Source organism: Sceloporus occidentalis, unplaced genomic scaffold, assembly GCF_023333645.1.
Source record: "Sceloporus occidentalis isolate IW3139 unplaced genomic scaffold, rSceOcc1.0.p SCAF_6, whole genome shotgun sequence".
Classification (NCBI taxonomy): Eukaryota; Metazoa; Chordata; class Lepidosauria; order Squamata; family Phrynosomatidae; genus Sceloporus; species Sceloporus occidentalis.
In genome coordinates, this window is record NW_028316986.1 from 33,639,809 (window position 1) to 33,653,761 (window position 13,953).

General features: G+C 47.6%; 1 protein-coding gene across 4 annotated transcripts in view; it reads right to left on the reverse strand.

The window, feature by feature from the left end:
• Window positions 1–13,953, reverse strand: part of LOC149310593 (proton-activated chloride channel-like) — a 55,257-nt gene that overhangs the window by 18,206 nt on the left and 23,098 nt on the right. The window lies entirely within an intron of this gene.

Sequence of the window (13,953 nt, forward strand, 5' to 3'; positions counted from 1 at the left end):
CCCATACTAAAGATATGAGGAGAGAGCCAGTGTGGCACAGTAGTTTGACTATGACTCTGGAGATCACGATTTAAATCCTGGCTCGGTCATGGAAACCCACTGGGTAACATGGGCAAGTCATACTCTCTCAGCCTCAGAAGAAGGCAAAGCCAAACCCTACTCTGAACAAATGTTATCAAGAAAACCCCATGATAGGTTTGCCAAATGACTTGAAGGTACACAACAACAACAAATCCCCAAATTATGCAGAGTGCTATCCCTTCTAGCTAGAGAACCTCAACGAGCCCCAAGTATTTAGAATTGGAACCCACACTGATATTTGACATCAGCTACTTAAGTAACTAAGGAGTATATCACATGGGGCTTTTTGGAGATCAGATCTGGGGTTACTCCTGGTTCAGCTATGCGAATTCACGTCGTAACGTGAATGTTTTATCACACCTGGTTGCCCTTCCAAATCGAGGGGGAATCGAATCCAAGGCAAGTCACGTGCTGTGGATTCATGCAAAGCGGAGTGAGTGCAAATTGTATTAGCACACATACCATGCGGGTTCAACGATTCTAATTGGGACCCTTGCACATGCTCAGTGGGGCTCTGGACGCTGTCCTCCTTCCCTGCCCCCTTCTTAGCAGGAGAAGGCAGGGGATGATGGGATAGGTCACAGGGGGTCACTGGAGCCAGGATTCGAATGCAGAAGAAGGCGGGGATGATGGGATAGGTCACAGGGGGTCACTGGAGCCAGGATTTGGAGGCAGGGGATGATGGGATAGGTGGAAGGGGGTCACTGAGGCCAGGATCGGACTGAAGGAGCAGCCAGGGGATGATGGGATAGGTGGCAAGGTGGCAGAGAGGATAAGATGGCATGAAGGAGGAGGAGGGGGATAAAGGAGCAGGACGCAGGGGGCCAAGGGGGGGGCGACATCGGAGTGATCTTCCACACCAGACCAATTCAAAGTGAAATCGAAGTGAGCTTGAAAGTGAATTCTGTGAATTCACTTTTTCCCCGATTTTACCAAAAGGAGGGGTCACTTTGGAATCACTGCGGAAGCGCCACGGAAGGAGCGCCCATAGAAAGGAATCTCATCTGATAACACATTCACGTTATGATGTGAATTTGCATTATGGACCTGCAGTCACCCCGGATCTGAGCTCCCAAAAGCCCCGTGTGATATACTCCTAAGTAATACCACCTGAATTGACCCTCGAAACTCACCTCATGATCCAACGGCAGCATCCAGTAAATCAGGGAGCAAGGAGGAGGATACTTCCACAACCTTCCACCAGCAAGCAAGGCTGAAATGAGGAATTACAGCAGGAGTCCTGCTTCTGATTGTCACAGCCTTGCTGGAAACATCACCCTCCCCATACCCTGATTGACGTGGCTACTGTCTATTAAGGGAGAATTTACATACTGTGAAAGTAAGAATACTTAGTCTTACTGAATATAGAGCAGTTACAGATCTGTAACTACGGTATGAATCCACAGCTGCAACACTGAATGCTAGCCCCTGTTTTAAATCACTTATGTGCTGCCTTGGATCCTGTACAAGGAGGAAGGCTACTGTGGACCTTCCAAGTTGTTTCCAACTTATGGCCACCCTAACATGACCCTATCATGAAGTTTTCTTGGTAAGTTTCTTCAGAGGAAGTTTGCCATTGCCATTGCCATCCTCTGAGACTGAGAGAGTGTGACCTGCCCAAGGTCACCCAGCAGGTTTCCATGGCTGAAAGCAGGATATAAATTAATTAAATATATACTAAACAAACATGTACTCTAAATATACAATGCTGTCTTATACCAAGGGTGAAAGTACTTGTATATAAAATTAGAACCAACCCCACTGAGCCATAGGTTCCCATATGTACTTTAGTTCCCATATGTACAGAGGCCTCTAAAAATGGGTATAGGAGACATATTTAAATGACACGCCTACAGCAGGAAGAGCAATGGTGACATTCAAATATTCCATGAGAACTGAATTAGACTTTCCAATCCATTTTCTCCCAAAACATTTAATGTTAGTTCCCATGATGGCTCTTTCTGACAGATATATCCACACATACTGAGTAATATGTCCTCGCTTAATCACCAGCAGCATGAGTCCCCATGTATCACAAGCTGAAATAGCTGCACTAGAATCCACAGCTTTTGCTAGTACAAAAGTCTCCTTATGCTAGCAGCTCAGAAGCTGTAGAGAAAACGATATGGGCTGGAGCTCTGAATTGCCAAGCAGTAGTTGTTGTAGCTGTTGTTGTGGGCCTTCAAGTCGTTTCCGTCACTGGGCAACCCTCTGGTGAATCTTATCAGGATTTTCGTGGCAAGTTTTGTCAGGGAGATTGCCATTACTATCCTCTGAGGCTGAGAGAATGTGACTTGATCAAAGTTATCCAGAGGGTTTCCATGGAAATGAGAGAAATGCCTGAAGATGGTCAAAAGATTGTTTTATTAGTAAAAAAAGAAAAGAAAGGAGTTTACATTTTGACCTATGTAAACTCCCAAGTTTTTCCTCGGGGGTACTTAGAATCAAAGTTCAGAGATTTCTAGATCAGGTACTCTCAAACCATTTACTGGACACGAGAAAACATGTAAGCAAAGACTGCAGGGTGTGGGTTTTTGTTGGAATACAGCAACTTCACATGCTGAGACCTTCTAGTAATGCATGTCATCTCGGCCTCAGAGGGAGCCATCAGGCAGACCAGCAACATCTTGGACTGCCTGAAGGAAGAGGCCCCTCCCTCCTCAACTGTCATCTCGGCCTCAGAGGGAGCCATCAGGCAGACCCAGCAACATCAGGGACTGCCTGAAGGAAGAGGCCCCTCCCTCCTCAACTGTCATCTCGGCCTCAGAGGGAGCCATCAGGCAGACCAGCAACATCTTGGACTGCCTGAAGGAAGAGGCCCCTCCCTCCTCAACTGTCATCTCGGCCTCAGAGGGAGCCATCAGGCAGACCAGCAACATCTTGGACTGCCTGAAGGAAGAGGCCCCTCCCTCCTCAACTGTCACCTCGGCCTCAGAGGGAGCGATCAGGCAGACCCAGCAACATCTTGGACTGCCTGAAGGAAGAGGCCCCTCCCTCCTCAACTGTCATCTCGGCCTCAGAGGGAGCCATCAGGCAGACCCAGCAACATCTTGGACTGCCTGAAGGAAGAGGCCCCTCCCTCCTCAACTGTCACCTCGGCCTCAGAGGGAGCGATCAGGCAGACCCAGCAACATCTTGGACTGCCTGAAGGAAGAGGCCCCTCCCTCCTCAACTGTCACCTCGGCCTCAGAGGGAGCCATCAGGCAGACCAGCAACATCTTGGACTGCCTGAAGGAAGAGGCCCCTCCCTCCTCAACTGTCATCTCGGCCTCAGAGGGAGCCATCAGGCAGACCAGCAACATCTTGGACTGCCTGAAGGAAGAGGCCCCTCCCTCCTCAACTGTCACCTCGGCCTCAGAGGGAGCGATCAGGCAGACCCAGCAACATCTTGGACTGCCTGAAGGAAGAGGCCCCTCCCTCCTCAACTGTCATCTCGGCCTCAGAGGGAGCCATCAGGCAGACCCAGCAACACCTTGGACTGCCTGAAGGAAGAGGCCCCTCCCTCCTCAACTGTCATCTCGGCCTCAGAGGGAGCCATCAGGCAGACCCAGCAACATCAGGGACTGCCTGAAGGAAGAGGCCCCTCCCTCCTCAACTGTCATCTCGGCCTCAGAGGGAGCCATCAGGCAGACCCAGCAACATCTTGGACTGCCTGAAGGAAGAGGCCCCTCCCTCCTCAACTGTCATCTCGGCCTCAGAGGGAGCCATCAGGCAGACCAGCAACATCTTGGACTGCCTGAAGGAAGAGGCCCCTCCCTCCTCAACTGTCATCTCGGCCTCAGAGGGAGCCATCAGGCAGACCAGCAACATCTTGGACTGCCTGAAGGAAGAGGCCCCTCCCTCCTCAACTGTCATCTCGGCCTCAGAGGGAGCCATCAGGCAGACCAGCAACATCTTGGACTGCCTGAAGGAAGAGGCCCCTCCCTCCTCAACTGTCATCTCGGCCTCAGAGGGAGCCATCAGGCAGACCCAGCAACATCAGGGACTGCCTGAAGGAAGAGGCCCCTCCCTCCTCAACTGTCATCTCGGCCTCAGAGGGAGCCATCAGGCAGACCCAGCAACATCTTGGACTGCCTGAAGGAAGAGGCCCCTCCCTCCTCAACTGTCATCTCGGCCTCAGAGGGAGCCATCAGGCAGACCCAGCAACATCTTGGACTGCCTGAAGGAAGAGGCCCCTCCCTCCTCAACTGTCATCTCGGCCTCAGAGGGAGCCATCAGGCAGACCAGCAACATCTTGGACTGCCTGAAGGAAGAGGCCCCTCCCTCCTCAACTGTCATCTCGGCCTCAGAGGGAGCCAGCAGGCAGACCAGCAACATCAGGGACTGCCTGAAGGAAGAGGCCCCTCCCTCCTCAACTGTCACCTCGGCCTCAGAGGGAGCCAGCAGGCAGACCAGCAACATCAGGGACTGCCTGAAGGAAGAGGCCCCTCCCTCCTCAACTGTCATCTCGGCCTCAGAGGGAGCCAGCAGGCAGACCAGCAACATCAGGGACTGCCTGAAGGAAGAGGCCCCTCCCTCCTCAACTGTCATCTCGGCCTCAGAGGGAGCCAGCAGGCAGACCAGCAACATCAGGGACTGCCTGAAGGAAGAGGCCCCTCCCTCCTCAACTGTCATCTCGGCCTCAGAGGGAGCCATCAGGCAGACCCAGCAACATCTTGGACTGCCTGAAGGAAGAGGCCCCTCCCTCCTCAACTGTCATCTCGGCCTCAGAGGGAGCCAGCAGGCAGACCAGCAACATCTTGGACTGCCTGAAGGAAGAGGCCCCTCCCTCCTCAACTGTCATCTCGGCCTCAGAGGGAGCCATCAGGCAGACCAGCAACATCTTGGACTGCCTGAAGGAAGAGGCCCCTCCCTCCTCAACTGTCATCTCGGCCTCAGAGGGAGCCAGCAGGCAGACCAGCAACATCTTGGACTGCCTGAAGGAAGAGGCCCCTCCCTCCTCAACTGTCATCTCGGCCTCAGAGGGAGCCATCAGGCAGACCAGCAACATCTTGGACTGCCTGAAGGAAGAGGCCCCTCCCTCCTCAACTGTCTTCTTGGCCTCAGAGGGAGCCAGCAGGCAGACCAGCAACATCTTGGACTGCCTGAAGGATGAGACTTCTCCCTCCTTTAACTGTATTTTTATTGTATTAACGATTTTACTGTACACCGCTATGATCATCGCGGAATAGCGGTCTATAAATAAAACATATTATTATTATTATTATTATGTCTATGGTAGTTTATTGCTTACTAACAACCCCTCCTCATTTCCTGTTTACCCAAAAAGAGCACACCTCACCTTTTGTCCCTAAAGAAGAATCACCATTACTATCTTCCCTTGACTTTGTCCGGAGCTGATGCATGCATGCTGAGGGAGCATCTTTCCTAAGATGCATGCAAACTACCTTTTCTACCTCACATTTCTTGCAACATGAAGCTAGACCTGTGTACAGTGGTACCCCGGGATACGAATTGATCGCGTTACGAAATTTCCGGGGTACGAAAAAGTTAGATTGGAAAAAACTGTTCCGGGTAACGAAAGATTTTTCGGGTTATGAAATTCATTTCGGCGCGTTTCGGCGCGAAATTCAAATGCGAAGCGCGGCTAGCGGCTTTCCAGCGCTAACGGAAAGCCTTTTCGGGTTGCGAAATGTATCGGGTTACGAACGGCGCCACGGAACGAATTAATTTCGTAACCCGAGGTAGCACTGTATCTCTTCATACATATGATTTTGTAAGTAAATTTGTTTATTTTCACTTTAACCAAGTGACTGAGTTTTGATTGGGGACACGTGGGCTGAGAGAGAAGTGGAGCTAGTTAGTTTTCCTGCTTACCTTATATTCCGCTGTGTTTACTCTGCTAGTGAGATTAAACAATCTCGCTTGCTTTCCTGAGCTTCTAACGAACCTCAAGAAAGAACTACATTTCCCAACAGTCTTTCCTTCCTAATCTTTGAAGGGGATGAATGTTTCTTCTTGTGTGCCTTCAAAGGTGACCCTATCACAGCTCAGAGCTTTATGGGGTTTAGGGTTAGTTTTGTCTAGAGATGTGAAGGCCTGTGCAAAAATTAGGAAAAACATTTTTGTCTGTCTTTTTCCTGAATCATGCTAAAATAAAATATTCCATTATTGATTTTCTTCCCTTTTCCAATTTTTTTCTTGTTTTTTTCCATTTCTCCCCATTTTTTTCCAGGAAAACAAACAAACAAACAAACAAACAAAAAACGGGGGGGGGGGGGAACCTGGAAAAGAACAAGAATAAAAAAACTGAAAAAAGGGAAAAATAAATTATGGAATATTTTATTTTAGCATGATTCAAGAAAAACAGACAAAAATGGGTTTTTTCATAATTTTTCCACAGGCTTTCACATCTCTAATTTGGCCACATTTTGGCCACAAACACACACATGCAGATGTTTTAGGCTTTAGAAGATATTTATTTATGTCTCTGTGTGTGTCTTCAAATTGCCCGTTGCTTTACAGTGACCCCATAAATTTCCTAGGGATTTTTAAGGCAAGGAATACTCAGAGGTGGTTTTGCCAGTTTCTTTCTCTGAAATACAGTCTCATCACCTGGTATTTTTTGTGCTGTCTATGACTATAATGAAGATTCTATTTCTGGTATTTTTACTGCATGGGAAAATAGGAATTTCTTGGTTATCTCCTATCCTAACCCTGTTTAACTTCCAAGATCAGACAGGATCTTTAACAATGAAGCAAAACAGCAGTTAAGTTCCAGTTTAGTCCCTTGCTAATCAAGTCCAATAAGGGCCTAAAATAAAAATGTTAAAAATTGCAGAAAAATTTCCAGGGCTGGGGCTGGATGAGTAAAAAAATACATATATTAAAAAACTAATAATCTGAGGGACAGCACAGCAGTGGTATGGGTTTCCAGGATCCTGCATGGAGCTAAGCCAGGGGTTGGCAACCCCCGGCCTGCGGGCCACATCCGGCCTGGCAAGGTGGCAGGACCGGCCCCAGCACAATCCTGCCGCCGCCGCGGCGCCAATTCCCTGGTTGGGGCCCGGATTTTGCCTTGGCTGCGGGCCGGGCAGCGCTCCTCCTCCTTCTCTTCCTCCTCCTCTGCGCGCTCCCGCAGCGGCCACCCACCTCCTTCTCCCCACCTTCTTTCCTTTGGGCACTGCGCGGCTGCGCAGTACACCCTCTTCCTCCTCCTCCATGGCCCACCTACCTCCTCCTCTGCGTTGGGCCGCGGGCACTTCCACTGGCCCTGCATGCGCCCTTGCAGGGCTGCGCGCAGGGCTAATGAGGATGACTTCCTCCTCCTGAGTCTGGGGCTGAACAGCTTGCGCCTTCTCCAGGCTGGAGCTTGTGAGGACTGGCAGGGGGCGGGGCTGTTCCAGCCCCAGTCTGCCCCCATTGGCCAGCCAGGCTCTGGAGGAGGAGCTCCTCCTCTGTTGGGCTGGGCTGCAGCCAGAGGGCAAAGGAAAGGGCCATTTCCTTTGCCCTTTTTTGGCACCAGGGAGGAGGAGGAGGATGAAGAGCAGGAGGAGGAGGATGAAGAGGAGGAGGTGGTTGCCCATTTACAGTATTTATTTTGGTTAAGTGTGCTGTTTTTAAAGTCCATTTTTTCCAGTATTTATTTTAATTAAGTGTGTTTTTAAAGTCCATTTTTTCCAGTATTTATTTTAATTAAATGTGTTTTTAAAGTCCATTTTTTCCAGTATTCTGCTTTAACAATGATAGTGGTGGTGATGATGATGATGATGATGATGATGATGATATCAGTCAGTTTCTGAGACATGCACTCTTTCTGAACGTGAGACAGTGTGACTTTCCAAAGTGCATTTCTGTGTATTTTCGGTGTTTTTAATGCTAAAAGGTCTGCTTTAACAATGATAGTGGTTTCGGCCATCCCCTTCAGCCGAAAGGGCCCCTTGGAGCCCGTTCGGCCGAAGGAAGGGGCCGAGGAGGAGAGGGCAGGCACACGCCTCCTCCTCCCCGCGGGGCTTTGGCAGCCCTGAGGTGTCCTTCAGAGCTTCTTGTCTTTCCTCCTAAGCCCACCCTTCAACACTCCTTTTCTGTCTCTGTGGACAACATTTCTATTCAACCAATCCAGCAAGCCCGCAGTCTTGGTTTTATCTTTGATTCTTCTCTGTCGTGTATCCCTCAGATCCAGACCATAGCCAAGGCTTGTCGATTCTTTTAGTATAATATTGCCAAAATCCGACCATATCTCTCTTCCTCTACTGCCAAGATCCTGGTCCATGCCCTAGTGGTCTCACGACTCGATTACTGTAACGTCCTCCTGGCTGGGCTTCCTCTTTCTCACCTCCGTCCTTTAATTTCTGTCCAGCATTCAGCTGCATGCATTATCACATCCGCCCACCGCTCTGACCACATCTCTCCTGTGTTAGCATCCCTTCACTGGCTCCCCCTCCCTTTCCGCATTCAGTATAAGCTCCTGCTGTCAACGTTTAAAGCCCTCCATGGGCTGGCCCCTCCTTACTTATCAGACCTTATTTCTTCTCACCTTCCCACTAGGGCCCTCCGTTCTGGTAGTCAAGGTCTGCTGTCCCAGCCCAGGATTTCCTCTGCCCCATCTCGGATTTGCCCCTTTTCACTCGCTGCCCCTCACTCCTGGAACCTTCTTCCCCCGCAAACAAGAGCCATCTCTTCTTTAACCAGCTTCAAACAGAGCTGAAGACCATCCTGTTCAGAGAAGTGTTCCCAGGCATTGCATAATTGTCACTTGCTTTTTGTTGTTCTTTTGTTGTCTGTTTTATTGAATCATTTCCTGTATTGCTATGTGTTTTATATGTATTATCCTACTAGAGAGGCCCCTTCCCCACCACCTTTCCCTTCTCCTTCTGTGTCGTGTCTTTTTAGATGGTAAGCCTGAGGGAGGGAACCGTCCAATTAAAAAGATTGTATGTACAGCGCTGTGTAAATTTACAGTGCTTTATAAATAAAGGTTAATAATAATAATAATAATAATAATAATAATAATAATAGGACACCTCAGGCCTGCCGAAGCCCTGAGGAAAGGAGCAGGGGCCGCACACCTGTTGCTCCTGCCCCTCACGGGCCCTTACTGGTTCTCAGCTGTCTCTGAGAGGCAGCTGGGGGCCAAGGAAGGGCTGGAGGAGCAGGTGCACGCCTGTCACCCCCCTCCCAATCCCCCCCCCCACTTCTAGCTGTCTCTCAGACAGCTGGAGGTCAGGAAAGGGAGCAGAGAAAGCCCCGCCCCCAGAGGGTGGAAGCTCCGCCCCTGGCATGCAGCCCTGCCCCTGGAGGGTGGCAGCTCCACCCCCGACATGCGGCCCCGCCCCCGGAGGGTGGAAGCTCCCCCCCGGCTTCGGCCCCCCAGCTGTCTGAGGGATAGCAACCCGGCCCCCGGTTCAAAAAGGTTGCCTACCCCTGGGCTAAGCCATGCTCTTCCACACCAATTTATTACACCACTGTATTAATACAATTATCCCATTGTATTAATGGGACTTTGGCAGCCACAAATTTTGGTATCAGTGGGTGAGGTCCTGGTGGGTGAGGTCCTGGAACCAAACCTCAGCAGATACCAAGGGCCCACCGTATTATTGCTTTTCTTATTGTATTCTTATTGCTGTCCCCCACCCCAAATAATTCCTGCTGGCCTATTTTATTTAACCAATACACTTTCACTTCCGTTTGAATTGGGGGGGGGTGTCTTTAATACAATATTCCACATTCATTCGTTCATTGATTCATTCAGACTGGTCCAATTAAGTCTTGTGTGGGAGCCAGCATAGCACGATGGTTTGAGCATTGGACTACAATTCTGGAGACCAGGGTTTGTTTCCCAGCTTGGCCAGGAAACCCACTGGGTGACCTTGGGTAAGTCAGATGCTTTCAGCCTCAGAGGAAAGCAATGGTAAACCCCCTCTGAACAAATATTGCCAAGAAAACCCCATGATAAGTTTGTCATAAGTCAAAAACAACTTGAAGGCACACAACACACATACACACACCTCTTGTGGAGTCTATACTCAGACATTCTAAACAATGTCTAATAAGTGCCTGCAATGTAACATTTGCACAGCCACTGCATGTACAGCATTCAGTATGGTGACAAAAGCGATTACTATGGCAGAGAGTAAAAAGTAGCATCTTTCATCACCGCTCATTTCAATAGTTGTATGTTTGCAAAATGCAACAAGTTCTGACAACCCCATAAGTACCTCTTTAAGAACAAACTTTCAACTCCTTGTCAACAACTGAGTATTATCTGAGAATCTGCTTGCTGTTTTTTGGATTTAAAAAAAAATCATCATCTGGAAAGGCCGTTTATTAAAATAATTGCAAAGCGGTTGCTTTCCACCCTCCTTTAATTTCCATTCAGGTTATTTTCTTAAGCAGACTTCTGATGGAAATATGGTTAAGCTAGAATTAATGCTTTCCACAGACTGCCTACATGGTGTCTCTATTACCAGGCCCAGTAGGGCCTCTTAATTATTCATTCTTAGCCACTATGGTTTGAAAGCCTTTCCATACTCTGGCTAATTGTGGGTTACTAAGGCAGCCAAGTATGCAATGCGGAGAGTCTAAAAAAGAAGCATGGATTCTAAAGGATGGTTTACACTAACTTAAATTTACAGTTGGCCCTTCTTATACACAGATTTTTTTATACACGGATTCAAGCATACACGGTTTGAAAATGTTCAAAAAAAGTATAAATTTCAAATATCAAACCTTGATTTTCCATTTTTAATAAGGGACACCATTTTGCTATGTCATTATATTTAATGGGACTTGAGCATACACCGATTTTGTTATCCACGGGGGATCTTGGAACCAAACCCCAGCGTATAACAAGGGTCCACTGTATATGGCAAGCATCTAAACAGGCTATTACACTTGAATGTACGTCAGATGCAATACTTCAGTCTACTCTAAAGGGCGCATGCTGCTGGCTGCCTAAATTGATCCTACCTTCTAAGCTTGGGAATGTTCTTTTTCTGGACTGCAACTCCCAGAAATCCCCAACCATCTTGCTAATGCTCATTGTGATGCTCTGTCTCTGTCTAACTCAACAACATAACACTTGCAGCCTAATTTAAAGGCCCTGTGCTGCTGGCTACCTAAATGCATCATACCTTCGGGGCTTGGGAAAGTTCTTTTTCTGGACTGCAACTCCCAGAGACCTCAGCCATCATGCTATTGCTCATTGTAGTGTTCTGTCTCTATCTAACTCAACAATTAGACATCATGGATTTATTCAGCAGCTCAGTACAGAACTGGTTTCAAATACACAGTCTATACAGTGGTCCCTCCACATTTGCTGGAGTTAGGGGTGAAGGACCTCCGTGAATGTGGAAAACTGCAAATAAAAAACCACTATTCTTTTTACCTAGGAGAACACCTCTCTAGGAATCTCCAGGCCCTCCAGTGCAATTCTGTGGTCACCATCTGCCAGATGTTGATCATAGAATCATACTGGAGGAGCTACAAATGCCTGGAGAAATGTCCAGCATAACTCTACGGTCAACTTCCAGCAGAACTCACTGGAGGATTGAGAAGTTCCCAGAGAGAACGTAATACTCATAACCACAAATAATCAAATCTGCAAAAATCAAAGCCACAAATGTGGAGGGCCAACTGTAACTCCCTTTGTGCCCACACACTCCCTTCAGACTCTCACATTCCTTCCCAGGCTGCACAACCTTGAGGCTTCAGTAACAGCCAGAGTCTATCTCTTTCCCACCAACAGGTCAGGCATCTGTTCACAACGTCACTGCAAGTTTTAAAACTGAAACCACTTCTAACCAGTAATAACAGGTACTACTTTCAAACAACAATAAATCCATGGCACAGGAAACCTGGAAGGGGACCCTGACACTCACATTTTGGGGGTATCTAACACTTTATTTACTATATATACTCATGTATAAATCTAGAAATTTTAGTAAAAACTCCTGACCCAAAAAAACTGGGTCGACTTATCTAAGTACTGTACTTTAACTCTCTATGAAGAAAGGAACCATCCTCTGTGAAAGGCAAGAGCATAATAGGTCCTGGGAGCATTGCCCTCTCTATTCTCTCCTCCATCCAGCCTTTAGTGTCAGCACAATTATGCCCTCTGGATTTTGCAAATTCTTTGGCATTGTTTTCCTTTGCTTCACCCTTTAGATCCTTTGTTACCTGCCCCTATGTTTTACCCTTGACTAACCCACAGGTCCTATCAAAATACGTAATTTTGGCCTCAAAACCTGCCCTCAACTTATACATGAGGTTGACCTATAGTTGAGTATACAGTATACCCCACTTACTTCCCCAAACTGGGACTTAAGCAACTTACAAAATAAAGGAGAAATGCAAGTATGATTACACAACAACAAAAGAACAACAACACCCCCCAAAAAACAAATCAAATAAGATAAAAATAAATGTGTGCTTAAGAACTGCCTTAAGAATAGGCATGAATATCCTAGATTAGTTACTTAGTTATGGATGTGTAACTATCCTTTTGAGTGTGGTGGAATCTAATTCTTTGGAGGTTTTTAAACAAAGGCTGGATGGATGGCCATCTGTCCAGAGAGCTTTGTGTGTTTCTGCATAACAAAAGGTTGGACTGCATGGCCCTTGGGGTCTTTTCCTACCAGTGACCAGTTGTCACAACAGCAAAAAAGGACAAAACACTTCAAAATGTAGGACTTTAAAGAAAAATGGAGGACATTCCAACACAAAAGCTGAAAAACCCTAATAGAAACATAAATCAGTGCTTCTTAGGCATGCTCAAAATGGAGGGTCTTTTGGAATTCCTCCTGGATAGAAAGCTGAAATGTAGGACATGTCCAGGGAAAGGAGGACATCTGGTCACCCTGCTTCCATCTCTATGATTCTATTAAATAAGTTGTGCCTCCTGGCTAGGGTTGCCATAAGTCAGGACCTCCAAACCAGACAAATGCAGGGCAAATGTAGGACAACATTTTCAAATTTAGGGCACAGTTTTAATAAATGGAGGACACGCGAAAAAAATGATGCTTTTTTAAAAAATGTTAATATAAATGCATGTTTCTTAGGCATGATCAAAATGGAGGGCATTTTGAAATTTGACAGAAGAGGACATGTCCTGGAAAAGGAGGAGGATGTCTGCTCACCTTGTCTCTGGTCCGAAATACACTGCAGAAATAAAACATAGCTGGACTGAAATGCCCAGAGTTCCTCACCAAAGTTGCATCCACACTGAGGAAATAATCCAGTTCGAGAGTGACTTAACTGTCCTGGGTTAGTGCTGGGGAATGCTGGGAATTGTAGTACACTGTGGCCCCAGAGCTATCTCTGACAGGGAGTAACATAACCCTCCAAACGTAGTTGAACTGCAGTGCCCAGAATGCCTCACCAGGTGCATCCACACTGAGGAAATGGTCCAGTTTGAGACTGCTCAGTGCTGGGGAATCCTGGGACTTGTAATCTATTGTGGCCTCAGAGCCTCTGACAGAGAAGTCTCAATGTCTCCCAAACACTAGCATTCCCAGGATTCCCTACCATTGAGTTAAAGCAGTCTCAAAGTGGGTTATTACTCCTGGATTCATTAATTAACTCACAAAAGGAGGATATCTGTGTCCAAAACACACTGCTTTGACTGCCAGGGCTCAGTGCTATGGAATCCTGGGAATTGTAGTTTATTGTGGTACCAGAGCTCTCTGACAGAGAAGGCTAAATGCTTCACAGACACCAGAATTCCAGAGCATTGAGCCCTGGCAGCCAAAGTTAGAAAAAATACACAGGGGCAAAATAAATATTGAAAATGGCCATGCACCTCCTCCTCCTCCTCCTCTTCCTCATCATCCTCGCTTCAGTGCCAAAGGAAATGGCCCTCTCCCCCCTGCTGCCTTGGGGACCAAACAGAGAAGAAGCTCCTCTTCCTGAGTCTGGCAAACTCCTGTTGCCAAC